The sequence below is a fragment of the Bos javanicus genome, chromosome 17, assembly GCF_032452875.1.
Source record: "Bos javanicus breed banteng chromosome 17, ARS-OSU_banteng_1.0, whole genome shotgun sequence".
Taxonomy (NCBI): domain Eukaryota; kingdom Metazoa; phylum Chordata; class Mammalia; order Artiodactyla; family Bovidae; genus Bos; species Bos javanicus.
This window is the reverse complement of record NC_083884.1, coordinates 51,839,658-51,867,527: the sequence shown is the minus strand read 5'-3', so window position 1 is coordinate 51,867,527 and position 27,870 is coordinate 51,839,658. Positions and strand designations below refer to the sequence as shown.

At 54.5% G+C, this 27,870-nt stretch overlaps 1 protein-coding gene across 20 annotated transcripts in view; it reads right to left on the bottom strand.

Annotated features, from left to right (window-relative positions):
- NCOR2 (nuclear receptor corepressor 2) overlaps window positions 1-27,870 on the bottom strand; it is a 237,130-nt gene that overhangs the window by 185,605 nt on the left and 23,655 nt on the right. For 18 of the 20 annotated variants that reach the window (XM_061384552.1, XM_061384554.1, XM_061384548.1 and 15 more), the window contains exon 2: window positions 17,284-17,330. The exons of 1 other annotated variant lie outside the window; for it this stretch is intronic. The gene's annotated coding sequence lies outside the window, so the exon portion shown is untranslated. Of the gene's footprint in view, window positions 1-2,561; window positions 3,487-17,283; window positions 17,331-27,870 lie in introns of those variants that run through there. One more of the 20 variants, XM_061384550.1, reaches the window with a different exon arrangement.

The following is a 27,870-nucleotide window of genomic DNA, read 5'->3' as shown; positions in this document are numbered from 1 at the left end:
CCTAAGCACTTAGCGTGAACCGAGGCATCTAATCTTCATGCAAGCCTGACGAGGTACCTGACACTACCCGCCTCCCACAAATGAGGGGATTGAGGGAGCCGGGTTAAGCCACCTGGTGTAATGCACACGGCTACCAAGGGGCACAAGCGGATCAAACCCAGGACAGCCAGTACTCTGAGTCTGTGCTCTCTTTCCTTCTAAGATCACTGTGAAGAACCGACTCATTAGAAAAGATCCTGATGCTGGGAAAGATCAAAGGCAAAGGAGAAGGGGGCGGCAGAGGATGAGATAGTTAGATAGCATCACCAACTCAATGGACATGAGTTTGAGCAAACTCCCAGAGATAGTGAAGGACAGAAGAGCTTGGTATGCTGCAGACCATGGGGTCACAAAGAGTCAGACACGACTTAGCGGCTGAACAAGATTCATGTGCAACTGTAATAGCTGGATCGCGTGGACCCTTTAGCCAGCTTCCTCTAATGGCAGCATCCTTATAATACCTGCAACCTGGAAACTGACACTGATGTAACTAATCTTATTCAGATCTCGGGGGTTTACATGCACTCACTTTGTGTGTGTGTGTGTGTGTGTGTGTGTGTAGATTTATGCACTTTTAGCTCAATGTAGATTCCTGTGGCCACCGCTATTGATGCAAGGGTCTCTTGTGTGACCTCTGGTCTGAACCACCAAAAGTGACTGTCTTTCTCAGTGGATAGGGGATCGAGTCACTGAGACCTTCGGGGCAAGACAGGGCAGGGACAGTACAGCTCTGTGGCTGACCCACGTGACTACCAAGGTCTTACGGGCAGCAAGGAGACATTCATGGGGTCCCCTGCTGCACCAGCCTTTCCTGAGGTCCCCAGGAGAGGCCTGAGGACAATCGGACAGCGGGCAGCTGGCAAGGGCAGCCTGGACACCCAGGGAAGTCCCTGCTGGCTCCTGCTGGCCCCAGAGGAGAAGGCCTGAGCCAACCACCGGCCCAGCATCCGGTGTCACTTACAAACACAGGACAGTTGCCACTCTTGGCAGGAGAGCCAGCTGTGTGTGCCCAGCCCCCAGGCCATACCAATCGCTGTTGGGGTGCCTGGCCCAGTCTTGGTGGAGGATGGGGCAGAAACAGGCATACATGGAGTGTGGGGGCTACCCAGGGACCCCAGCCCAGGTCCAAATGCAGACTGAGCCTGGGGCTGGGGAGGGACCCTTCTTAACTCGCTGGGGTTTCACGTCTGTAAAATGGGAGGGGCTCTCAACAGGGAAAAGACAAACCAGTGGAGTCCAAGATGTATTAATAACTAACTTAAATGCAACCTTGTGTCTACACTTACAGACTCTCTCCACATCAGCCCACTCGAGGCCCCTGCAGGTGTGTCTCTGTTTTCCCCAAAGTACCTCTGTGGGCAGCTCTCCCTGGATGGACAGGAGAACCGAGGCTCTGGGGGGCTCCATGACCTGCCCAAGATAATCCTGTCCATGAGAGGTGGGGCAGGAACCATTCATTAGCCCCCTTAAAGCCATTCAGCAACTTAGGGATGGAGACAGATGGAGAGTCCATTTGCAGATAGGAAACTGAGACTCAGCTGTGAAGTGACTGGTCCAAGGTCACACAGCTGGGATATGAATCCAGGCAGTCTGGCAACAGAGCAAAGCAGGTACCTCATCCTCACGCCCCCATCATGGTCCCATTTGACAGGCAAAGAAACTGAGGCTCACAGTGGGAGGCCCAGCATAAAAAGGGACGGAGACAGGATTCAAACCTGGGTCCGCGGCCACCGAGCCCCGCAGTCTGGAAACAGCCCTCCCTGGCCTGTGCTCACACGCCCCAGGAAACGGCCCACTGCCTCCCAACAGCCCCGGCGCACCCAGACCTCAGGACAAATCGCTCCCTCATCCCCTTCACTTGCAACTGAAGGCTCCTTGTGAGCTCAGGAAGCCCTTCCAACTTTCCAGTGTTTATCCTGACTCCTCTCTGCCAGGTCCCTGGGCAAGCCTGGGCCGGTGGTGCTGATTTCAAACCAGACACAGGCACCCAGCCAAGCGCCACCACGGTGGGAGCCGGGCGCCAGGGCAGCCAAGGCACTGCCTGCACCTGGCCCCCTCCCCTGCTCCATGGCCACTGAGGCGCCCACCCCCCAAACCCTAGGCCCCCAGCCCACCCCTGGGGCCAACACCGATGAATGGATGCCAGATCCCTGGTCTTGCCTGCTTCCCTGCAGGGACGAGGTACAGGGGCTCCAGAAAGCAGCACCACCACCTCCCACCCCACACATCCACTCCAGGGGGCAGCCTGTCCTTCTGGGGCACCTGTCCACCCAGCACCCATTCTGCAGCTTTACCCACCCTGATAAGGCATTGGGGGCCACTACCTCCTGGCCATGGCCAGCCTCCCCAGACAGACCCAGGGAGCCAGAATGCAAAACCATCAGCCCCCATACAGGGTCCCCATCCCACATCCAGGTCCTACGATCTGTGGCCCCCCGTCTCTCTGCCTACCCTTCCTCGGCCGGGTGACCGGGCCACGCCGCATCTCCCTGCCCACCACCGAGCCCGGAAACTTTTCTTACCCAAGCACATGACCAGCCTCTCGCTCACGTCAGCTCCCAACACAACTTGAAGTAACTCTCCCACAAAAAAAAAGAAAAGAAAAAGAAAGAAGTAGAAGGTGCCAGCAAGTGGGTCAGCGGAGTCCACACACACAGACTGGGCTGTTGGCTTCCAGAGGACACACGGCGTCCAACCTCAAACCCATCCTTCCTCCAGGGCTGACCCAGGAAGAGGGGCGACCCCACCGAGCAGCCACGCTTGCCTTCCCGCGAGACTGCGGGCTCCCACCCCAGCTCAGGGATGGGGTGGGGGGGCCTGCAGCCGACCCAGCCCCCCAGGCTCCCAGCACGATGCCTCCCTTAGATGGGGCGAGCAGAGGGCCACCCCCCAGGGACAACCCACGGGGCCACCCGACCCACAGCAGGGTGAAAATGCGGTGTTGAGCCACAGGCTCCCTGCTTGCCTCCTGCCACTCCGGGCCTATAAACACAGGGAATTACATAAGTCCACTCCTCTTGTTGGGAAGCCAAAAGTACGCGAGCTTTCTCTCCCAGCCTTGGCAGTAAGTAATAATTCCTCATCGCCATGGTAACCCTGGCGGGCTTCCAGCCGACACTCGGGAGCTGAAACACGGGGAGGCCTTTTTATAGCTTGATAGAAAAACCTCCTCACTGTTCACCGCTCCCAGGCGAAAGCAAGCTCCCCGCCGGCGTCTCCTCCTCAACCCAGTCTCCCCCGCCGAGCTCAACCATCCACCCAGAGGGCAGCATGGCTGCCCCGACCCGGACCCAGCATCAACCGACGCCTCTACTCCCATCCCTTCTCGGCCCTCTGGTCTCCAGGGTGACATGGCCACTGGGCAGGCTTCTGCCTTTAAAATATTTCTGTCCTTGTCATCCCAGGAAAAGCAAACATGACCCCTTCACATTGGCATTCTGAGCCAGGGTCATCACAGCTGACAGGCCCAGAGGGTTAAAAAAGACACAGTCACACACACACACACACACACACACACACACACACACACACACACACACTCGCACGCACGCATGCACACTGGCCAAAATGGGTGGCTTGGTGGTCAGCCAGGGGTCTGGATCTTGGCTGCAGCTAGCTGTGTGACTCAGAGACAAGTCTGAGCTTCTCTGGGTGTCAATTTCCCCACTGCAGCCGGGCAGGCTCCGCTCAGCTTCCCCAGTGCCCCGAGCAACAGCGTCGAGGTGTCAGGAGAAGATCCAGAGGGATTTCTAGATTCGCTACCCTGCCCCCAGCAGCCAGGAGTCAGGCCCAGCGCTGTTTGCCCAAGATGGCATCCTGAGTGATGCGAAGGGCTCCCTCGGGATACGGATGAGGGGAAAGGTGGCGTAGGCAGGAGGCGCAGCAAGGGCGAAAGTCTGGAGGCCGGGTCGACTTGGGAGTGTCGCAAAAGCAGAGAGGAAACTGATGTGGCCAAGTCCAGTGGGGATGCAGTGAGGGCATTAGAAGTCAAGGTCAGGGAATGGTGGGAGAGGAGTAGGGCAGGGAAAGCATGAGAATTCTGGGCAAATCACCTAACTCCCTGGAGTGCAGACACCCCAGAATGATGTAATAATGATGAGGAGGGGACTTCCCTGGTGGTCCAATGGCTCAGACTCTGTGCTCCCAGTGCAGCGGGCCCGGGTTCGATCCCTGGTCAAGGAACTAGACCCCACATGCCGCAACTAAAAAAAAAAAAAAAAAAAAAAGATCCTGCCAACTAAGACTGCTGCTGCTGCTGCTGCTGCTGCTGCTAAGTCGCTTCAGTCGTGTCCGACTCTGTGCGACCCCATAGATGGCAGCCCACCAGGCTCCCCTGTCCTTGGGATTCTCCAGGCAAGAACACTGGAGTGGGTTGCCATTGCCTTCTCCAGCCAACTAAGACTAGGCACAGTCAAAACAAAAAAAAATTTTAAATAATGATGACGATAGTAATAGTAACTCATCCTGGGTCCCAAGCGCTTTGTAAGCACTTCATCAGTTAACCCATCTGTCCTTAGCACAGCACAACAAAAGGCAGGGGCACCCAATATACAAAGAAGGAAATGGGCCCAGAGAGGTTAACTGGCTTGCCCAAGGTCACACAGCTGGGAAGTGGCTCAACTGAGGTTTGAATGGCGCAAAGCTGGCTTGCATCCGCCAGTGGAGAGCCATAGAGGGTTTGCAGCAGGTCAGATTTGCATGTGACAAAGGTTCGTGGCCACTGAACTGGCTGAGGGGCCACAAGAGCCACTAGGAGACCCCCTGAAGAGGCCCACGGGAAGGCCACGTGTGTGCCAACACTCATCGGCTCACCCTTCAGCCTCTCCCAAGAAAACACTCTGGAGGATTATGGAAGAATTCTGCAGATCTGCTTTCTTTTACTGGTGGGGAAACCGAGGCACAGAAAGACGTGCATGATCAAATGCTGTACTTTTAAACCAAAGATCCCGCCCGTCCACTCTCATCCTGACCATCAGAGGATCTCAAGAGCGAGCCAAACTAGCTCCACCAAAACATAGGCAGGCGGTGGAGCCCGAAGCAGCCGGGTCAGAAAGCATGGGTTCCTTTTGTTCTCTTCTGTTTGTTTTGGACACAGACCTGCCCCCAGACTTTCTCAGAGTCTGGCCCTGGAATCAGGAGTAACACCCCAAGCCCCCACCAGAGGGATTTATGCTTCGGGCAGGTTCAAAGCTGGGCCAGGTCATTCCACGGTCACTTCTTGTTTCTGCCCTACAAGGAGCCAGGGAATGAAATGGTTTGCTGAGTGACTCTGTGAAGATGGGAAATCATCACAGACCAGAAACAGCCCCAGGCAGCCCCCTCGAGATACAGCCAGCCACCAAAACCAAGCTCATGTTCAGAATACGTTACTGTGTGGCCGTCTGCTTAGCAAAAGAAGTCCTCATTCCCCAAGATTCTGATGGCGAGCATCCCTCGGTGTTCTAAAAAACCAAGATTCACCAGCATGTACTTCCAGGAACCTGCCTGTGGGCAAAGCTTTGGACGATGGGAAAGATCAGTGACGTTACAGAATACACGGTGATGGGGACCACAGAAGCAGGAGGGGTCCCTAGGCCGAGTGGCCCTGGGCAAGATCTCAGCCTTTGCAGACATTAGTTTGCTCAGCTGTGAAAAGGGGGCACACCTGCCTGCTGTCTCCGTTAGGGTCAGCAGAAACTACATCTGTTTTGGGAGGAGCCTCAGGAGACCAGAGGGGCTCCCATTCAGCCTCCAGCTCCAAGTGGAAGGGATCCTTGCTCACTCCCTCCCCTCGTGGATGCTTCCTGATCCAGCCAGGCTCTAAGATAAGGTTAGGAGCAGAGTGGGGGCTGGGGGAAGAGAAAGAGAAAAACGAGTTAGAAACATCTGGCTGGGACTTCCCTGGGGGCGCAGTGGATGAGAATCTGCCTGCCAGTGTTGGGGACACAGGTTCGGTCCCTGGCGTGGGAGGATCCCACGTGCCGAGAAGCAACTAGGCCTGTGCGCCACAACTACTGAAGTCCACGTACCCTACAGCCCATGCTCTGCAGCAAGAGAAGCCACCGTGATGAAAGCCCGCGCACCGCAACTACGGAGTAGCCCCTGCTTGCCACAGCTAGAGAAAGCTGGCACACGGCAGTGAAGACTCAGCGCAGCCAAAACAAAGAAATAAAACTTTAAAAAAAAGGAAACATCTGGCTGTTTTTACCTCTTCCTTTCCTTTCCTGAGGACTTCCCTGGTGGCTCAGACGGTAAAGCATCTGTCTACAATGTGAGAAACCTGGGTTCGATCCCTGGGTTGGGAAGATTCCCTGGAGAAGGAAATGGCAACCCACTCCAGTCCTCTTGCCTTGAAAATCCCATGGACGGAGGAGCTTGGTGCAGGCTACTATCTATGGGGTCGCAAAGAGTCGGGCACAACTGAGCGACTTCACTTTCCTTTCCTGAAGCCCAGCGCTCCCAGATTTGGGCGGGTGACTGAAAAACGACTCGGAAGGTGACTTTGTGGATGTCCATCCATACAATGTGACATTCTTCAGCCGGAGAAAGGAATGAAATACCGATTCATGTAGCCACGTGGACGAACCTCGAAAACATCATGCCCAGGGCCAGAAGTCAGACATGAAAGGTCACATTTTGTATGATCCCATTTATAGGAAATGCCCAGAGCAGGCAAATCCAAAGAGACAGAAAGCCAACTGGTGGCTGCCAGGATTTGCGAGGAGGAAGGGGGAGAGTGCCTGTTCAGAGGCTCCTTACAGGGTGATGGAGCTGTTTTAGAATTAGACAGAAGTTATCGGTTGTACAGCATTGTTTACACACTAAACACCAATGAGTCATGCACCTTTTTTTGGCTGCACCACACGGTAGGTAGGATCTTAACTCCTCGACCAAGGATCGAACCGGTGTTCCCTGCAGTGGAAACACAGGCTCAACTACTGGACCTCCAGGGAAGTCCCTGAACTGTACACTTTTAAATGGTAAATTTTACACGATGTGAATTTCGTCTAAATTCAAAATAAATAAAAAGGTGGTTTGGTTGAACAGACTCCATTCCAATCCAGTTTACTGACCTTCTGGAAGCTGCGACCACCTCTAAGAGTCCCTGACCCCAGGCCTGGAGACACCAGACATTTAGGGAGCCCCAGTGATACGCACCAGGCGCGAAGAACACAGCAGGAACAAGAAAAGGATCCCTGCCCCCATGGGGGTGACTTGGGAAAAGGTGAGGAAGTCAGCAACAGAACAGATGTGATGACATCAAGGAACGGCAGCAGCTATGGACGGGTGGTTTCTGGGGAGGTGACAGTTCAACAGTGGCCTGGATGGAGTAAGAGAGAGAGATGTGGAAACTTCTCAGGGAACAGTGTCCCAAGCCGACCAAACAGCCAAGGCAGAGGCCCTGAGGCTGCTGTCCTTGGTGAGTTCCGGGAGCAGCCAGGAGCCCGCAAAGCATGGCAGGGGAGGTGGGCCTGGAGGGATCGTGTAGGGCTTCGCAGTCCACAAACAGATCTCTAAATGTGATTTAAATAAAATTCAGGCAGATGAACGGATAAAGAAGTTGCAGCACATATGTAATGGAATATTGCCCAGCCATCAAAAGGAATGAAACAGGGTCATTTGCAGTGATATGATGAATATGGAGCCTGTCATACAGAATGAAGTCAGAAAGAGGAGAAATGAACATCGTACATTAACGCATATACATGGAAGTCTAGAAAAAGGGCACTGATGAACCTATTTGCAGGGCAGGATTAGAGAGACAGACGCAGCGAACAGACACAGTGAGGCGGGTGCAGGCGAGGGGAGGATGAACTGAGAGAGTGGCACTGACATATATACATCCCCATGTATAGTAGATGCTCGAGCGTTTTAAAGAAATCATCCCATCCCCAAAGGCTCCCCACCCAGGCTGAGCCAGACGAGAACAGGCCCCAAAGAACACAGACACCCCTCCATGAAAGAGGGATCCATGAGCCACTCATAGGCAGCTGGCTGGAAGGGGGCCTCCCTGAGGGGGAGACTTCCCCAGACCAAACGCACTGTACTTCATCATTTCTTCCAGGCACAAAAGCATCACATTAAACCCTTGGCCGTGCTGGCTAAAGGCAGTGAACTGGTCCCTAGGGCTGGTTTCCTATGTGCTGCTTTTATTTTAAAAAGGGGCTGCCCCCACCAGCAACAGCTGTGAACTGGCCTCGGGCAGGGCTAATTGCTACACGTCAAAGTGCAGAGCCGTCCTGCAGCCAAGGGCACAGAGCAACTGGCAAGGATCGCTGGGGGAGGGGGACCCACACCCAGGAACAGAGGATGAAGGTGTCCAGGAAAGCTCTTGGCCACCACCAGCCCCAGATGGCCAGGGCTCAACCCAGGAAGGACAAATTATACCAGCCCAGGGACACACACCCTCCCAACGTGGGGCACTGGGAAGAACAGGCTTCCCACATGTTCCCTGATGCCTCACAACAACCCAAAAGGATATTGTCATTCTCGTTTTACAGATGGGGAAACCAAGGAACACAGAGGTGAAGTGACTTGTCTGAGGGCATACAGCTAGGAGTGGCAAAGTCAGTATTTGAATGCCCCGGTCACTAACCACTGGGCTAGATTGTCTCTCAGACCAAGTTGAAGTCCTCTGGAGAGCGCTGGGATAAATTAGGCAGCCTCAGGCCTCCACTCGTGGAGATGGCATTTCTGGAGGCCTAAAATGTGACTCCCCAAGTTTTAGGACCTTCTGTGACATTCCATGGACCAGTCTGCCTGGATCATGGAGGGCAAAATACTTGGAAATGAAAGTCACAGCTAAGCACAGAGGCCACAGAAGGATGACGGGCAGCTTTGGCCAACAGGGAAGCTCTTTCTGGCACATACAATGTTTTGTTTTGTTTTTAAATTAGGGCATTGCTTATAAAATCCAGATTTCCAGCTTCTCTCGGAAAAAAATCAGAATATCCAGCAGGTTGGTTAGCCACAATCCCCACCCCTCCCATTTGCCTCATTCCTTTCCTTGACTGCATCTGAGTTGGGGACACTCCTTCCCCTTACCTTGGCCATCTCCACCCAACAGTAAAAATAGCTGAACAAACAATGAAAGCCTCATTCAGTAAGGAAACGGCAAAGAGCAAGGAGGCTGTTCTTGGGGCTTCAGGCGACTGACTCTTCCTCCTCCTGGTTTGCTGTGCTGGAGGCATGAACTTGCCTGAGAACAAAGCCCACACAGAAGGAAGCAGAACTGACACAAAGCCAGCTCTCCAAGGTGTGGTTTGAGCCCCTGGATCCAGCCATGCCTGAACTTGCCCTACCCTGGACACTCTGGCATTAGGAGCACCCATCGACTCCTCCTTGTGGCCTAAACCAGCCTAAATGTGTCTCCACCACGACTCCAGAGTCCTAACGAATCACCCTCATGTCTCGCCTCCACTGACACTTGTCCAAAGAAGCCTGTCCTGGCCCAGAGGCAAATACGAAACTTGTTACGCTCCAGTAATGGTCTGAACTCTGTCCGTGTGACCCTTGATGTCACTTGTTTAACTGACCCTTTCCCTCCGGACACTGAACTCCTCAAAGGCATGAATGATGCCTGACTTTTTCCATCATTCTGACTCTGGAACATTCCATGTGCCCAGGAAATGTATATTAACCAGCTAGCAAAAGAACAAAAGAAGGAATCCAAAGCCATGGATTTCTGCCTTAAATGCAATAAAGGGCTTCAGATCCAGAGAACTAACCTGGTGCCTCTGACTCTGTTTCAGCCAGGTAGGCCTCCTCAGCATTCCTGGGACATCAGGACCCCAGGGCCTTTGCATAAGCTGACCTCCCTACCCAGCTGGCTCATCCCTCTTCCTTGCACAGGTCTGGTTCCTTCTCTTGGTCCAGGTTCCAGTTCAACTGCCACCTCCTTGGAGACTACCTGTGATTCCTTGACCTAAGGCAAGTAGCCCCTGACCCCCACCTCACCCCACCCCAAAGCAGAATTGCTCCACCCTATTATTCCACAGCCAGCATTTCCCTGCTTTCTAAGAGCATGTGTGTTTACTACACTGTCCATCTCCCCATCAGCCCATAGGATCCACAAGGCAAAGGCTTGGCGTCTTGTTGGCTGAGTATCACAACCCACTCCCTCTCCCAGGAGGCCATGGGGACACCAGGCTGGCTGCAAGGAGGCAGGAAGGAGACCCCCTCATGTCCTGACCAGTCCTGCCCAGCCCAGAGCAGCTGCTGCATGCCTGAGGGCCCTACGTTACACATGGAGCCTGGCCCACAGCCGGTGCGGCCTGCCAAGAGACTCAGTCTGGCTCCAGGCTCAGGGAGGGCTGCAGGTGGTGCCTGCACAGTCCCCACAATTAACAGCAGGTGCCATGGAGTCAAGCTTCCTGGGTTCAAATCCCAGCTCTGCCAGGTGCCAGCTGTGTGACCTCAGGCACATCACTTAACCTCTCTGTGCCTGCAGCGTCCTTCCATATAAAACAGGGCTGGTAATATTAGCCCTTACCTTATACGGCAGCCTTGGGGAGAATATGAGTGGGTGTATATGACATGATTTAGAACACAGCCTGGTATAAAATATATGGGCAGGAATCATTAGAAACTCTAGGGTTCATAATAATAACAGCAAACTCTCCCATAGCACCAAGGCAAGCAAAAAAAATCACGAAGTGTTAGCTTGAGTAATAAATGTAGCATTTTCTCTATGCCTGTTTGAGGTGCTTTACACATGAGTTCCCCCAAAGTATGTTTCTTATTCAGCAAAGGTATGTTTGTTCTTCATTCAACAGGCTTGTTCCAGCTCTTCCAGGCAGCCTCCCCAGATTGCTCCAACCCTCAGGAACAACATGGACACATACAATTCCTCATGTGAGTCTGTCCTCAATTCCCCTTTTCACCCCAGGCTACAGAGAGGGACAGGAGAGCCCCCAAACCCCACCAGACTAAAGTCAGCACATGCATGCTGCATACTAGCCCAAGCTGCAGCTCCTGCTGGACTCTCAGAAATGCAGGCCCCATCAGGCACCCCAGAAAGTGAAGGGTGCTCCTTCCCTGCAGTCTGCAAAGGGGCAATTCCTGGTGGAGGCCTGGGTATCCCAAGGGCTCAGGGCCCACTGCCCCTGACAGGGTCAGATGTCCAAGACACAGGGCACACCGTGAAAGAACAGGCAGTGAGTTTGGCTGGGGGGTCTGGGGTCTCCAGAGACGGCAAGTGAGAACAACAATGCCCCCACAGCCACTTCCATCCTTTCTGTCCCCCACATGAGGTGGGCGCAGCTGATCTCCTGGCTCCCAAGCACAGAAAGGGACCCGGTGAAGCCAGCCTTTGGCGTGCATGGCCCCTCCACTTCTCAGACAGGAGAGGCACCCCCCTTCATGCCAGGGAACTGACGTGGTAAAAGCTGGTTAGAATGCCAGCTCTGGCACCTCACTCAAGTCCCTCTACCTCACTAAGCCTCACTTTCCTCATCTGGAAAATGGGCTGGGTCTAATGATTATCAGCATAGTACCTACCATAGGCAGGACCAGGAGTGCCCAAAGAGCCAACAAACCAAAGCCACAAAAAGAAAGATCTAGAAAGAAGTCATTTTAATTTCTGCAAATGGGTTTGCTTTCTTGTTACAGGAAACATAATTTTACATGTCATGTTTCAGAATGGTTTCTGTTTGGATTTATAGCAATTGTGGAAGGCATGACCTGATCTTTCCAGCACTTAAACCTCTTGAGGCCTTGAGCCCCCCTAAATTAGCATCTTCCTCTGAGGGCGCATGCCTAGCAGAGACAGCTCTCCAGGTCTGTGTGTACCACACAAGATGACCTAGAGGCTAAGAGAGGAGACCCAGAAGGATGCAGGCTCTGGGGAAGACAGTCTGGGTTCAAATCTCACTGGTTGTGTGACCTCAGGCAAGTCACTTAACCTCTCTCTTCCTCAATTTCTTCATCAGCAGAGTAGAGATGACAACAATCTCCACTTCACAGGCAGGGCTGGAAAATTAAATTATAATAGGTAAAGTAGACCATGATTGCTACGATAAACCCTGTTCTTCTTACTGTTTTCATTTGCTACAATTTCAAAAGGTTTAGAAATCTGACTGCAGGAAAAAGACAAGTATACCTGGATCCGTGGGGTCTGGGGGGCCCCACCACCACCTAGGCTCACCAGGAGCCCCCAAAAGCAGGGCCTCCCTCCTCCCACGGCTGAGGGCAGGGAATCCTATCAGATGGAAGGAGACACATGTCAGAGCCGAAGATTAAAAACAAGTACAATTATCGGGCAGGCATCCATCCATAATTATGAATCTGATATAATTAGGCACCCCACTAATTTCATTACTTATTTATTTACGGGATTGCTTATTTAATTTACAGGCCTCCTTCCCCGAAAAGTCATCTTAGCTCACACTCCTTGGGCAAGGAAGGAGGGGACCCTCTACTCTGTCTCCCCTCCCCCCTTTCCTGGGCTTCCTCACCCCAAAATAGCTCCCCAGAAGGTCTCTGTGACTGAAAGACAAAGGTTGACATTCACTCAGCAGTGCTGGGTGCCCACAGACAGTGTGTGACCCAAAAGGTAGAAGGTACAGAATGCCCTTTATACCCTCATCTCCCCGGGCAGAGGAAACCCAGGGGGAAAGAAGGGTGATTCTAGGCACCCCCGCCCAGCCACTGACTTCTGAGGTGACCCTCTGGACCAGCAAGCACATTGGTAAACAACAGGGCTGGTACTTCCCAGCCTGGAGATGGAGAAACAGCACTCCACTCTCACCAGATGACCTTCCATAAGTCACCTGACCCCTCAGAGGCTCAGTTTCCTCATCTGTCAAATGGGAGTATTCAGGACAACACCCACAGCCAGCTAACCCTAAAACTGCCAACTGCCGCTAGTCAGTGCTACCCTGTGGCCTCAGCCAATGCAATAAGGCAAGAAAAAGCAAAGTGGCTTAAAGACTTTCTAGCTTCATTCATTAATAGCCAAGAACTGGATACAACCTAAAGGTCTATCAACTCATGAATGAATAAACAAATGGAATCATATATGTACACGATGACAGATCAATCTCAAAAACTTCAAAACAGTGAAAGAAGCCAAACCCCAAAAAGTACACACTTCAAGATAATTTTAGTACAAAAACCTAGAAGAGTCTATAACCTCTATGACAGCAGATCAGTGGGTGCTGGGGGATGGAGATTTTTGGGGGGTGACAGAAACCCTCCTGATGGTGGTAGTCATATGAATGTTCACATTTTGCCAAAACTCATGGAACTGAACTCTTAAAATGGGTGTATCTTTTTACAGGTTAATTCCATCTCAATAGGGCTGTTTTTCTTTTTAACTGTAACAGAAAATATATATACATATATTAACACCACTAACTCCAATCCCCATGCCCAGGGACTATATTCTCACTTCCAGCTCAGGTCTGCTGGTTCCTTTACTGTCTCTCAAGTTTCCCCAAAGGCCCTGATTTACAAGCCCTGGACAAGGCAGATCAGGGTTGAATCCCAGATTTATCCCTTCCTTCCTGAGTCATTTAGGGAAAATCACTTTTGCCTCTCTATCTGTCAGGTTCCCCATCTACCGAAGCAGGGTTATAAACAGCATGATCGTTGGAGAGTTATTGCGGAGTAAAACGCACCAAGGTGAAGTACCTCTGCAGGCCCTGGCATACAGCAGGGGCCTCATTACTGCTACTACAAAATAATGAACAAGCAAGGACCCTGCCCACTGTGGACAGGGCTGGCCAGGATTCTTGTCCCCCAGACACACAAAAGCCCCTCACTGCCAGGCAAGACTCCAGGTCCAGGTAGCTGCCCCCATCACTGAAGGCTCCAGACTGCCAAGGTTCCAGCATTTAATGGATGTCTGCTGTCCAGGACAGGACAAGTCTCCTTGACTCCACCCAACTCAATCCTCCCAGGAGAACGGACACAAAAGGATGAAGGTCATGTAGGGAGGAGCTCGCCCTGAGGGCGGTGTGGTACACCCTGAGAGGTCATCTGGGGACAGGAGCTGGCTGGTAGAGAGGACCTCCTGGTAGAGAAGGATGCCTTGGCAGTCAGGCCATCATGAATATACTAACTGGGGCAGGACAGGGTGACCCCGGAGCCCACTCATTTATGTAGGAAAAAGGATGATGGGAAAAAGGACGACAGGGAGGGGGCTTAGGGAACTGAGGTGCAGATGCTGCGCCGGCCTCCCGTGTGCCCGTCTGAGGGCGGCTCCGGCTGCCCTGTGAGTGGTGGAGCAGGCAGGCAGTGCCTGGGAGCCCGGGCGGGAGGGGCGTCCCCCGGGCCCGATTAGAGGGCCAGCCGCAGGCAGACACGCTCAACTGTCAGCCTCGTCCTCCCAGCCACCATCAGAGGCACCATTAATTGCTGTCATTTGAGGGTAGCCTGTGGAGAGAAGGAGGGGGGCTGTGGGAAGGGGAGGGGAAGGAAAACGGAGGAGGAGCAGGGAGCAGTGAGGGATGGAGAGAGGAGGGGAAGGGGAAGGAAGGCGGGGGAAGGACAGCTGGCTAGGGCTGAGCACCCTGAACTGGAAGGACAGAGAACCACCCATGCATTCTCCTCCTCCACCCAACGGAGGGACCACGGTCCCCCCAGCTAGGGACATGCCCATCAACCCATTGCCCAGGTGGGACAAACAGAGTCCAGACAGTTGTGATTCTGCCTGTCCCAGTCCCTTGAACCTCCCCCAACCCCCACCACATACAATTGGCCACTTGTCTGCCTGGGAGTTGGTTGGTCTTGATCTTCCTCCCCAGGAGATCCAGAAAGCTCCCCTCCCGCCCACCTTCAGCCTCCAGCCACACTTGACTCCTCACCCTTCATGTATACACTACCAGGCACCACACTGGGAGAGACTCAAGGCTCAGACAAACCCCACTTTCCCACCTATACCCCCGCACTCAAGCAGTTCCCTACCGCAGGGTCAAAACCTATACCTAGCTTAGGGGCCCAAATGCCACCTCCTCTAACACATCACCTCTGGTGCCTCAGTTTCCTCATCTGTTGAATGGGCATAAGGACAGCAGAGTGCTGAAGCAGAGTGCAGCTGCTGTTTCATGATCATTCAGGACTTCCATCCCCCTTGACCCACACACAGCTTCCCTTCTGCCTCTTATTGTGGTTTTTTTCTCAGAAATACCTGTTTCCCTGAAGCTGACTCCAGCCCACCAGATCCCCCACCCCAGCCCCCAATGGTGGGATGAGGAGGGTCTCAGAAGGCCCCTGAGCTGCCAACTGGGAGCTCCTGGGCATGGGAGGGGAGCCTAGATCATCCACCCAGCCTCCATGCCCCCTGGGGCCCTCCCTCCCAGCTGGCCCCACCTGTCCCCAGACAGGACTCATCTCTGGGCTGAGGAGCCACTTGGGTCATGCCAGGGGGGCTCCTGGGAGCACTGGCTTCCTCAGCAGGGGGAGGGACCTCCTCTCTCCCTCCCCGCTGTCTGCCTCCCGCCTTCCTCACACGTGATGGATCGCCCCAGAGGAGGAAGCTAAGTGCTTGCACACAAAAAGCCCTTTTATCGTCCTCGGGTGGGCCACTGGCGTGACAAGCAGATAACTCAACCACAGGAGGAAGGCTCTCCATTAGGCCTTCGATGGGGATTGATGGAGGACAGAGAGGCAGAGGAGGAGAGGAGGGAAAAACACCCCAGGCAAGGCCACCTGCCTTCTAACTTCAAAGGCATCATGAAGGCCAGGCAGAAAGCCCGGCTGGGCTGATCACCTCTGTGGGAACCACCACCAGTGCTGCCCATGCTCCCTGCCTCCAAGATGAAACGTACTCCTGCTGTGGGACCAAAGGCCTGGCTCAGGAAGCAGACAGCCTCCAAGGCTGTCCTTCCCTCCTGCCTACTGGAGAGCCCCAAAGGCTCAGGAACAAAGGAGTGAGGCCTGACTCAAGAAAACCCCAACCAGGTGACTCATACAGACTCCTGCAAACCAGGAGGTCCATTCCATATAGCCTCAGGGCCTTTGCACAGGCGGTTCCCTCTGCCTGGGTCACCCTTCCTCTAGAGACCTGCACCCTTCCTTTCACTGCCAGGGGCCTGGGTTCAATCCCTGGTCAGAGAACTAAGATCCAACAAATTGCACTACACAGCCAAAGAGAAAACCAGCCTGTGCCCAGCCCGCTGACCCACCTCTGGTCTGCCTTCTCTTTGCCCTGACGCCCCAAACTTTGCCAGTGCCTCCTATGGCCTCCCTCCAGTCCCTCTGGGGGACAAGCTCTCTGGAGAGACCCCTGCCTTCAGAGGTACCAGGTGGGTGGTGGAGGCAGAGAGGGCAGTGGGCACAGACATGCCCAACACGGGCCTCAGTCTGCCCACTGAAACGGCTGTGAAATGGGTGCGTTGAGGAAGAATCCACTGGGTTCCCTGGGAGGGTTAAAGAATTAGTCTCAGCCAGCTCTTTGCTTCCAACTGGGACATGGAACAGGTGATCTATGCATGCCTCCCCTTCCTCATTTGTTAAAATGAGAGTAACAGTCCATTTTGCAGCATCACCATGAGGGTGACGAAATGGGGTCACACGAAAAGCCCTAAATGGTGATGGACTTTTGAGCACCTCCTCTGGGCCAGATGCTGTCCCACAGCAGCCCACTGAATCATTGCAGTGACCCGCGCTGGGGACTGCTCATTACCCCTGGTTTACAGAAGGGGAGATGGAGACACAGGGAGGTGAGCGACCTGCCCTGGGCGCTCAGCATGAAAGGGGCCGAGACTGGGACCCAGGTCACTTCTCTCACTGGGCACAGTGACCACAGTGGCGCACCGGTGTCCAGCCCCGCACCCTCCTCCAATATCCAACGTCCCAACTCAAGGGCCTGCACACTGGCCCTGCCCTCGTTGAGCCTGCACATTGGCCCCGCCCACTGAGTCTGCACACAGGCCCCGCCCCCTCTGAGCCTGCACATTGGCCCCACCTGCTCTTGAGCCTGCAGCCCACCATCAGGGCACAGAAGCCATAGGCCCGTGAACCCCAGAGATGGAGAAAATGCATAGTCCTACAGCTGCACTGTCGGGGCAGCTCCTTCTCTGAGGCCCTGTCTGAACAGCACTGCCTCCGGTTAGAAAATATTCCATCCTGGAGGACCCCACAGCCTTCACAGTGGGCAATGGTGCTGCCCATTCCACACCCCATGAAGCCACACGGAGCGCCCCACCACCACCACATCCACCCACCAGTAGAATATGGCAACCCAGCAACTTTCGACCCACCACCCCGAGGAGGTCCCAGCAATATGCTGGAGACAGCAAGTGGGGACAAACAGGAACCTACCAGAAAAAGCCGCCAGCAACTCCGATTCCTCAGAGACTCCCGGGGACCTGCAGGGGAACATGCGGGTCTTGTTAACAAGGATCCCAGCCTCCACGCATTGCCCAGGGCATGACCACATCAAAGTGCAGGTAGATGGCAAGGCCCTGGCCTGGGCCTGGGGCCAAGTATTTCTCCATGACAACCCTATGAGGCGGTACTGCTAGCTCATTTGACAGAGAGGGAAACTGGGGTTCAGAAAATCAAAGTCTCAAGTCCCAGGATCCACAACTAGGAAGTCATGGAGCTGGGATTCTAATCCAAACTGTGTGGTTACAGAGGCAGCCCACACCCCAGCAAAGCCCGCCCAGGGACGCCGGGCCTGTGTTGGGGGCCCAACAGTGTCGGAGCAGCAGTGGTGGATTACAGTGTTGCCATGAACATCCCTCATTAACTTCCCAGGGGACCCCATAAAAAGTCAGTAAGGGACACCCGAAGGAGGGGTGGGCCTACTACTCGCATTCAAGAATGCCTGAGTCGCCCTTCAAAGTCAAAGCCCCACAATAAAAACAAGCGTCCAGGATATAAAAAGCACTGCTGCTGCTGCTGCTGCTGCTGCTAAGTCGCTTCAGTTGTGTCCGACTCTGTGCGACCCCACAGACGGCAGCCCACCAGGCTCCCCCGTCCCTGGGATTCTCCAGGCAGGAACACTGGAGTGGGTTGCCATTTCCTCCTCCAATGCATGAAAGTGAAAAGTGAAAGTGAAGTCGCTCAGTCGTGTCTGACTCTTCGAAACCCCATGGACTGCAGCCCACCAGGCTCCTCCGTCCATGGGATTTTCCAGGCAAGAGGACTGGAGTGGGGTGCCATCGCCTTCTCCGATAAAAGCACACTCACAAATAAATAAGAACCAGTCAACCCAATAGAAAAATGAGCAAAAAGACTTGATAGCACTTTGCAAAAGTGGATATAGAGATGGCCAACGAGCACGCGAAAAGATGCTCAATATCATTAGTCAGCAGGAAAGTGCAAACTAAAAACAAGAGACCAGGGACTTCCCTGGTGGTCCAATGGCTAAGACTCCCCACTCCCAATGCAGGGGACCCAGGGTTCGACCCCTGGTTGCGGAACTAGACCCCACATGCCAAAACTAACAGGTCCCATTTGTTGCAACTAAGACATGGCACAGCCAAACAAATAAATATTTTTAAAAATAAGAACAAGAGACACCCTACACATGCATCTGGATGGCCAAAATAAGACAGACAATACCAAGTGTTGGCAAGAATGCAGATCAACTAGAATTCTCAGACATTGCTAGTGGAATGCAAAATGGTGCAACTACTTAGGAAAACAGTTTGGCAGTTTCTTACGAAGTTAAACATACATTTGGGTGACCACATGACCCAGCAATTTCACTGCTGGGTGTTTACCCAAGAAAAATGAAAGCATATGCTCACACACAGAGTTGTACCAATACGTGAATGTTCATAACAGCTTTATTCATCATCACACACACAAAAAAACTGTAAACAATATATCCATCCATAGACAAAGGGATAAACAAACAGCGGTACATCTATACCACGGACTACTACTCTACAATAAATTCGAACAAACTACAGACACAACCACATGGAGGAATGTCAGATACTAAGCTCGCATCAGGATTCCATTTAGAGGATTCTGGGAAAGGTAAGACTCCACTTTCACAAGAGATCTGCAGAGGCAGTCACCCTAGAACAAAAGAAAAATGTTTCCCACAAAAATTAGAACACTGATCACCTATCTCCTTAACAATTAGTCATTAATCTGCACCCAGGTGTTTATGCATTCTTTACTGTGTTAGCCTCTGCACACACACAAAAAGAACAAGTAAACAGTGGGCTTCCCTGGTGTCTCAGATGGTAAAGAATCTTGCCTGCAAGGCAGGAGACCCATGTTCGATCCCTGGGTCAGGAAGATCCCCTAGAGAAGGGAATGGCAACTGATTCAGTATTCTAGCTCGGAAAATTCCATGGACAGAGGAGTCTGACGGGCTTCAGTCCATGGGGTCGCAAAGAGTCAGAGATGACTGAGCAGGCAACACACTTCAAACAAACAGTAATGGGCAGACCACCGGACAGAGATCAAAAACCTGGCTGTGGTCCCAGTTCTCCTACTAACGGCTGTGACCTTGGGCAAGCCCTCAGTTCTCTCTGACCTCAGTTTTCCCATCCAGAAGACGGGCCTACTCCCCAAAGCCATCTCCAAGACCCGTCCATTCACAAACATCTCTGCCTTGGCTGCACCTTCAGGGAACCTCCTCTGCATCAGAGGCAAGTGGAGCTGAGGCTACCGGCGCTCACAAGACCACTGCATGTGGGGCTCAGGCTCCAGAACCAAGCTCCCTGGGTTCAAATCTGGGCTCTGCCCCTCTTAGCTGTGTGCACCCTGGGACAGGTAGCTTCAACTCTCTGAGCCTCAGTTTCTTCCTCTCTAAAACGGGGACGAGGGAATTTAATTCCCTGGCGGTCCAGTGGTCAGGACTCTGAACCGTCACTGCCGAGGGGCCAGGTCTGATCCCTGGTCAAGGAACTGAGATCCTGCTAACCATGCAGTGCAGCCAAAACAAATTCTTTTTTAGTTAAAAAATAAAATGGGTAAGACGAAAGATAAAAACACTGACCTTACAGGGACACCGTGGAGATGAAGTGCTTGCAGAGCCGACGTGGGCTCAGTTCCTGCTGGACATTACATTACCCCGATGCAGGGGCTGGCAGCTAAGCTCCAAGACTCAGAAGTCCTAAAAGGGGCCGCAGCCGCCAGTGGCTCAAGGGGGAGGATCCTGCCCCTTCTCTCCTATTCTTTTAAGTTTTTTGGTTTTTTTCCCACTATGATGCCTCCAGGCTAAGTACTTGTCCTGGGCAGCTGCAGAGACAAGGCCCAGGAGGAAGGCTAGAAGTAGGGAGACCAGGTGTGTCTCCATAGCCTTCCCAGCCCCGGGCTCCCGGGAGCCTCCATGGCCAGTCCCCTGCAGCAGATCCTATGAAGGGCTCAGGCAGGGTCAGGTGGGTGAGCGCTCTCCCCAGGAACCACCTTGGAAGGGCAGCTTGGAGATCAGATCCCACCTGCTTCCCACATTCTCCCAGCTCCAGCCAGTCCCCAAATGGAATCCTCTGATGGTGTGGGGTCCAGACTGGCTTGGGCCAGCCCCAGGGTCACAAGCCCCGGGAGAACAGACAGAGTTCTTTCAGCAATGCTGGCAACATGCAGGTCCAGAGAGCAGTTCCCAGCCTGAAGAATCTGGGGACTTTCCAGGAGAAGCCACGCCAAGCCCCAAGGAGGAAGGTGTGCTTGGCCCGAATCGGGGTGGGGAGGCGATGGGTTGGCAACACGAGAAGATGGTGGGGGCAGGCAGAGAACAGCTGATCCCAGTGCAGATGTCGGAGCAGAGTGTGTGTGAATGCTGAAGAGACAGAGCTGATCATGCAGACCCTTCAGAGGGTTCTGCATGCAGAAAGGGACCGGTCCCATTGGAATTTGGAGAGTGCGTTTTTCGGGCTCTGGAGTGGAGGATGGGTGGAGATGGAAGTGGGACAAATGGACAGGATGGAGACTATTTTGCAAGTAGCATCCACACAGATGAGGGATCAAAGAGGAGCCCTGGTGGCCATGCTGGGCTCCCACAGCCTCCTGGCCTGGAGACGGCTCTGGGTTGGGGAGGGCAGGAGAACCACATACACTTCCTGTAGCCTTTCTGGGTTCCAGCTGCTTCCCTGTTACCCCATATAAGTTCCACAACCATCCTGGAAGGTGGGGGTGGCCTCTGTTTTCAGCCCAGGAAGTTGATGCTGAGGGTGGGGGTAACTCACCCAAGGTCATCCCACTAGGAAGGGAAGGAGCCAGGATTCCAATCCAGATCTGAGCTCTTTAGGCCACGGGAGCCAGGTCACTGGGTGGGGGATGGGCAGAGGGGTGTGCAGTGCAGTAAGACCTTCCTTGGGTGTGAATAGGAGGAGCACGAGGGGGGAGATGGCTGCTCCGGCCCCCAGGTTGACCCCAAGCTGCGGGAACTTCCCACCAGAGCCACACCCACTGCGACCTCCCTGGGCCTGGAAAGGTCCCCCTGCCCTGGGCCTCCTAGGAGGCAGGCAGCTCTGACCCCTGTGCAAGGGAGTCCAGTCAAGGAGCAGACCCCCTCATTCAAGGTCTCAGTCACACCTGTGCTCCCACACTCAGCTGTTCATGCCCACCCTCAGTCACACACACACACGTATTCATGCACACATGCTAGGTTGCTTCAGCCGTGTCAGACTCTGTGCAACCCTATGGGCTGTAGCCCGCCAGGCTCCTCTGTCCATAGGATTCTCCAGACAAGAATACTGGAGTGGGTTGCCACGCCCTTCCCCAGGGACTCTTCCCCACCCAACGATCAAACCTTCTTCTCTTATGTCTCCTGTATTGGCAGGGCGGTTCTTACCACTAGCACCACCTGGGAATTCCCAAGGCACAACCAAAACTTTAAAAGGAAAAAAAAGAAAAGAGCAAGATAACATCAAAAGGCAGTGACTGCAGTAACAGACATAAACCAGAGTGAAAGTGAAAGTCGTTCAGTTATGTCCAACTCTTTGTGACCCCATCCACTATACAGTCCATGGAATTCTCAGGCCAAAACACTAGAGTGTGTAGCTTTTCCCTTCTCCAGGGGCTCTTCCCAATCCAGGGAACGAATCGGGGTCTCCTGCATTGCAGCTGAGCCACAAGTAAAGCCCAAACCAGGGCAAGCCTGCAGTGAATGACAAGAGCGATGGCAGGTGAGGAGGAAAATAGGAAGACAGAGAGCGTGTCCCAGGAGGTGAGGGTTTTATCACTATTTCCAGTGAGGCCACAGGAGGGGAGTAGCACATTCTGAACTGTCACATCACCAAGTAGAACGGTGTGAGGCAGGGCCAGGGAGACACCTCCAGGTCAATCCCTGAGGGCTCCATGGAGGCAGTGTCCTCTTCCCCAAGCCCAGCATCTCCCTGCACAGGCGTCTCTCCTAAAGTCAGAATCTCAGGGCTCCAGCCTCAATACCAGTTAAGTGCTTGGTAGTTGAGCCTCAGTACCTCCAGGCCTTTCTCCCCAGGCCACCCAGGGACAAGGCCCTGACTCTGCGGGCCCCCTGAGGCCCTGGCAACACCTGGCCTTTGCCTCCACCTGTCCCTTGGGCAAGTTGCTAAAAGCGATTGCCCAAGCCAGGGCTCAGAACAAATCCTCTCTCCCAGCCCTGCCTCCTCCGGGCCTCCAGCCATGCGGGCTGCACCCTCGGCAGGGCCCCCGGGGGGCACACTTTCCAGATGTTGAAGGAGCCCTTGCAGTGCCTGAAGCCTACAGGCAAGCAGTGACAGAAGTTAAGGTTCCAGTCCCGGTCGGCCACCACCGCACTGGGCACCCAAGTCACTTTATTCCCTGTGCCTCTGTCTCCCCCTCCCGCTGAGTGTAAACTGAGGCGTGGTAACAGAGTCCCCTCAGAGGGTTGCTGCGATGATTAAATGAGTCAATACAGCTCAGCCTCTTGGAACAGGGCACAGTGTAGACCTCAACAAGCCCTTTCGTTAAATTTATTTGGCTGCACCAGGTCTTAGTTGTGGCATGTGGGTGGGATCTAGTTCCCCAAGCAGGGATCAAACCCGCATCCCCTGCAGTGGAAGGCAGATTCTTAACCACTGGACCACCAGGGAAGTCCCTCAGGTAGGTTATTTATTATCCCCATTTTACAGATGAGGAATCTGAGATTTGGGGAGATTGAGTCATTTGCCCCAGGCTCATATGGCTAGTGAGAGAAGTCAGGACAGGTGCCCAGGCGGCCTTAACTGCACACATGGGGCTGAGCGCTGTTACTGGTACTGGTACTCTCCTCTGGGTTCTCAGACCCTCAGTCTAAGGGCAGTAGTAACCTGACCCGATCCTCCGAAGCTGCTGCTGCCCATCTCCCTGATGGACAGACTGAGGCTCCAAGAAGGGATTGCACAGCCAGGCTGCCATTCATCTCAGTGGTCCGCCCAGTGGGCGGGTCCTCCACGATTCTCCCCCAATCAGTTGCAGAGGGCAGAAGCCAGCGCCCAACCAGAAGCAGGAGCCACAACTAACCACTGTAGTCCCGCCCAGTCATCACCTCCTCCCAGGGCAGGTTCACCGCCCAGGCTCTGCCCATCCAGCCCAGTACCGCCCCTCAGAGAGGAGATGCTCCACCCATAGTCCCTGTTATTTCATCTCAATATCCTCAGTGGGCACAGGTCAAGTTCAATCACTCGGCCAATAAGCTTAGGGGCTGGGACAAGGTCCCCAACCAGGACCCTCGGGGCCTGAACTAGGTACCTCTCCGAGTCAGCCTTGGAGAAAAGACGCTCCTTCACCAGCTGCTACTGCTGCTGCCAAGTCGCTTCAGTTGTGTCCGACCGTGTGCGACTCCATAGACGGAAGCCCACCAGGCTCCCTCGTCCCTGGCAGCCCCTGCCTTCCCACCTCAAACTCCTTCAGTAGCACAGATCATGTTCCACAAAAATCACCCAGGGCTTGGGGACAACTGCAATGCCTGCTACTTTGAGGAAAGGGAAGTGACCCCCACTTGAGCCTCCACGTGGCAGTGTGAACTTGCTAGGCCAAGATGAGCCAGTCACAAAACGTGCTCTATGGAGGCCCTAAACAGGACCCTGCAGATCCCGACACTGCCCCCAAGGGGCAGGCATAACTTTTGGAAGCTGTCCCTGCAGGCTGAATTTGGGGACTTCAGGTGCAGTGTGACCCAGGGCAGGAGCAGGCCAGGGCCCTGAGGCATTAGAGGGTGGCAGGGGGTTAGGGGGGTTCCTAACACCCCTCTCAGAACCTCCTGGGCCTGCCGGGCACATCTCTTCACACTAGATGAACAGGGAAGTCTCCCCTGTCCCCTGGGGCCAGGTGTCGCCCTTCCCTGTCACTGCAGTAGTAAGCAGGCCAGACAGCCAGAGCGAGAGGGAGGCGGCCCCTTCCATTTAGAAGCCACTGGGGTATTTTATTTTCCTTCTCAAGTGACAGCTGAGGCTGGTGATCCTTGAAACTGCGGAGAGGCAGTCACCAAGAGTTCACCCAGGTCTCTTATTCCCCACCAGACCACGGCAGTCAACGACAGCTGAGGGGCAGGGGGTGGGGCGGCGGGGCAGCCAAGTCAAGACCACGGCCAGCAGGGATGTTGAGTGGACAGGACCTGGGGGAGGACAAAGTGGGGAAGAGGGGCTGTGGCCCAACAGAAGGGGATGCATGGCCCCACCCAAAGGGGACACAGCCCACCTAACCATGGGGGGCACCGCCCCACTCCATGGGGCTCGAGGGCCATCCCAGGGAGGCACACAGTCAGGAGAAGGAGGAGGAGTAGCCCTGAGCCCTGCCCATGAGTGCCCCAGCCTCCAAATCACCCATCTGGGCTCCCTAGAGACCTGCACCGATTGCAGGTGAAACAAGCACAGCAGTAATAATAGTCCCCTCCTGTAAGTGCGCTCACGGTATGCCCGGTTCTGGGCCACCTATCCTGACCCCATTTCACAGATGGGTAACCTGAGACCCAAAATAGTTCAGCCACCCACCCGAGCTGGCACAACCAGTGAGGGGCAGACAGATGGGCACCCAGGGGACTGCCCTTGGCCACCCCATCCTCCACCCCCTCCACCCTCAATTTGACCTCGGAACACACTTTTCAGAAACCTCCCGCCCATCTTCTCACTACAGGGTGTGGGGCCATCTGCGGAGACAGCAGCCAAAAGGAGCAATTAGACGCCAGGAAGGAGCCAGGATATCGACCCATTTCTGGAAGGAAGGGGGGATGGGGGGGACTCGGGCCACACCCAGTGTTGGCAGCCTGGCTCCCAGCCAAGTCCAGGTCAAGGCAAGGCAGGCAGCACAGACCAGGCCGGGGTGGGGGCCGGGGTGGGGTAGGGTGGGCAGCTTTGCTTCAAGGCCTGCAGAGACCCAAGAGATGCCCTCTGTCTGTCCATCACCAGCACCACCAGTGGCAGACACCTGGAACCCCCCGTGGCTTTCTCTGAGTGGGCACCATGCTAAGCCCTCTAGCTTACTAACTGGTTTAATTCTTACAAGCATCGTACGCACGAGTTACCATAACTCTCCCCCATTGTACAGATGGGAGCAATGAGGCAGAGAGGCAAGAAAGTGTACCCAGGGTTCCCACAGCTAAGATTTGCATCTGGGTGTCCACTTTAACCACACATCACCTCTGCATGGGAGTCCCCTGAGGGATGGGAGATAAGAGAGAGGGCTTTCTGGGAATGGGGCACTGGGGACTGCATGGGGTGGAAACTTCCAGAAGCCTCTGGAAGTCCCTCAGAGGCCCCATCCTGGACTCTCTGTAAAAATAATTCAGTTTCTACCCTGTAGGAACACAGGGCAAATGCCCTAAAGGGCTAGCTACAGGGTTCCCTGGGGAAGAGGCTGCCTGATGGTCAGCCAGAAGGGAAAACCACTACAGCGTTCCCAGGCCCAGCCCCGCAAACCCTGGGCTTCCCTGCCCTGGAGCAGGGTCTGGGCCATTAGCGGCTGCAGGGCAGGGGGGAGGTGGGGGGTGTGGGGTCTTGAGGGCAGCGGGTGGGAGAGCAGGAGGGTCATGGAACCATGCATGGATCGCCAGAAGCAATTAATTGTCTGGGTCAAGAGATGGTGAAAGAGATTTGTCACCCGGGGGGCCCAGGGAATATTCCGAAGAGTCCAGCGACCCTGGCGGGGGGGGGGGGGGGGGGGGGGGGGGGTTTGCAGCAGGGAGGGAGGGGTGGTCCCCACTGACTGGTAGGGGGAGGGAGATCAGGACCTCTGGAGCTCTCCATTCCCCCTCCCCCAACCCCATCCCCTCCACACATGTCACACTGGCAAAAGCTCTTGTCTCCACGGGTAACCCCTCCCCTCCCCAACACCAGCCTCTGACCCACCCCAGCGTCCACGACCTGCACACCAGGGAGACCAGCCCTTCCTGCACAGAAAGGGACGGAGATGCCTGGCAAGCGAGTCCACACACAGAGTCCTGGCAGCCCAGGATCCGGCCAGAGACCTGGACCCAATCCCAGCAGCACCAAGTTTGAGCTAGGTGACCAGGCCTGTTGCTTAAACTCTGAGACTGCTTCCTGTGCTTTTACAAGAGGGAGGCGATAAGCAAGGGAACTAAAGCCAGGCCGGCTCAGGCACAAATGCCAGCTCTACCATGTTGTTAAGCCTGACGCCATCACTTGGCTTCTCTGAGCCTTGGTTTCCCCATCTGTAAAATTGGGGGAGGTGGGGTGTGATGCCAAGGGTTACTTTGAGTGGAAATACACAGCCGGGGCTCGGGGCAAACTCACCATCAGGGTTCACCAGCCCGCCACCCCAGGGACCCAGGCCCAGCCACCCCAGAACCTAGGACACCCAGGCTCAGGCCCCCAGCCTGGTCAGGATGACAATACCTGGAGCACAGACCCCCCACCCAGCCTCTGCAGCAGGACCCAGTGGGAGACGTAGGCTGCCATGGCCACCATTCCTTGACTGGGCTTGGCCTGTTATAGAGAACAGAACGCCCTGGACACACACAGCCCTCCACCCACACCCTCCGAGGACAGATGTGGAGCGGGTACGGGGCATGGGCTTCCCCCGCGTTGAGTGCCCACAAGGAGCTCCCAGCTTTCAGCCCTTCATGTCCACACCAAAACCCTCCACGCACACCCTGGGTACATGCGGCCCTTGGGATCCACTGTTCGATGCCAGTAAACACCCTAAACACCTCCCTCACTGCCCCCACTACACAGATGAGAAAACTGAGGCCCGAGCACCCAGCAAAGGGCAGCTTCAAAGCCGGCTCTTTGTGATGTCCCACAGGTGTTCAGAAGCCCAGGTCGCTGGGGCAGGGAGGCGGGGGCCAACACTGAGTCAGAGTGAGAAACTCGACGGAAACTGAAAACAGCCCTGGAGGCCCCACGAACTCTCCAGAGTGAGTCGCGCTGATTCACAGCCGGGCTCTGTGTTGGAAAGTTCCTGCTTCTGTGGTGGAGTGGGGGTAGGGGGCCAGGGGCACAGCACAGCCACGAGGCAGGCAAGCAGTGAACTGCTCTAGGGCCTTTGTATCACATCCAGCCCTGCGCCCCACCCGGGGCCCAATCAGGGAAGTGCCCGCAGGGATGTTCCTGGCTGGAGGGCAGGCAGGCAGGAAAGACCACAGAGCGTAGCTGTGGTGACCTGAGGATCTGGCCTGAGACCTAGCTTCAAATCCAGGTTCCCCTGCTTTCCAGTTGGGTGACCCCGGGTGTGTTGCTTAACATCTCTGAGCCAGTTCCTCACCAGTGAAACGGAAATTCTCATCTCACAGGACTCAGAGACTTAGTGAAAGTGTGCATACAGACTGCTGAGCATACAGTAAGAGCCCAATAAAGACGCATCTTTTTCAGTTCCCAAATGGGTTTTTTTATTGAGGTGAAATTCATACAACATAAAAGTAACCATTATAAAGTGAAAAATTCAGTGGCCTTGATTACATTCACAGTGCTGTGAGGTCACCAACTCTAGTTCCAAGCATTTCCAACACCCAAAAGAGAAAAGAAAACCCCTATTCACTGAGCAGTTTGCCTCCACGCCCCCTCC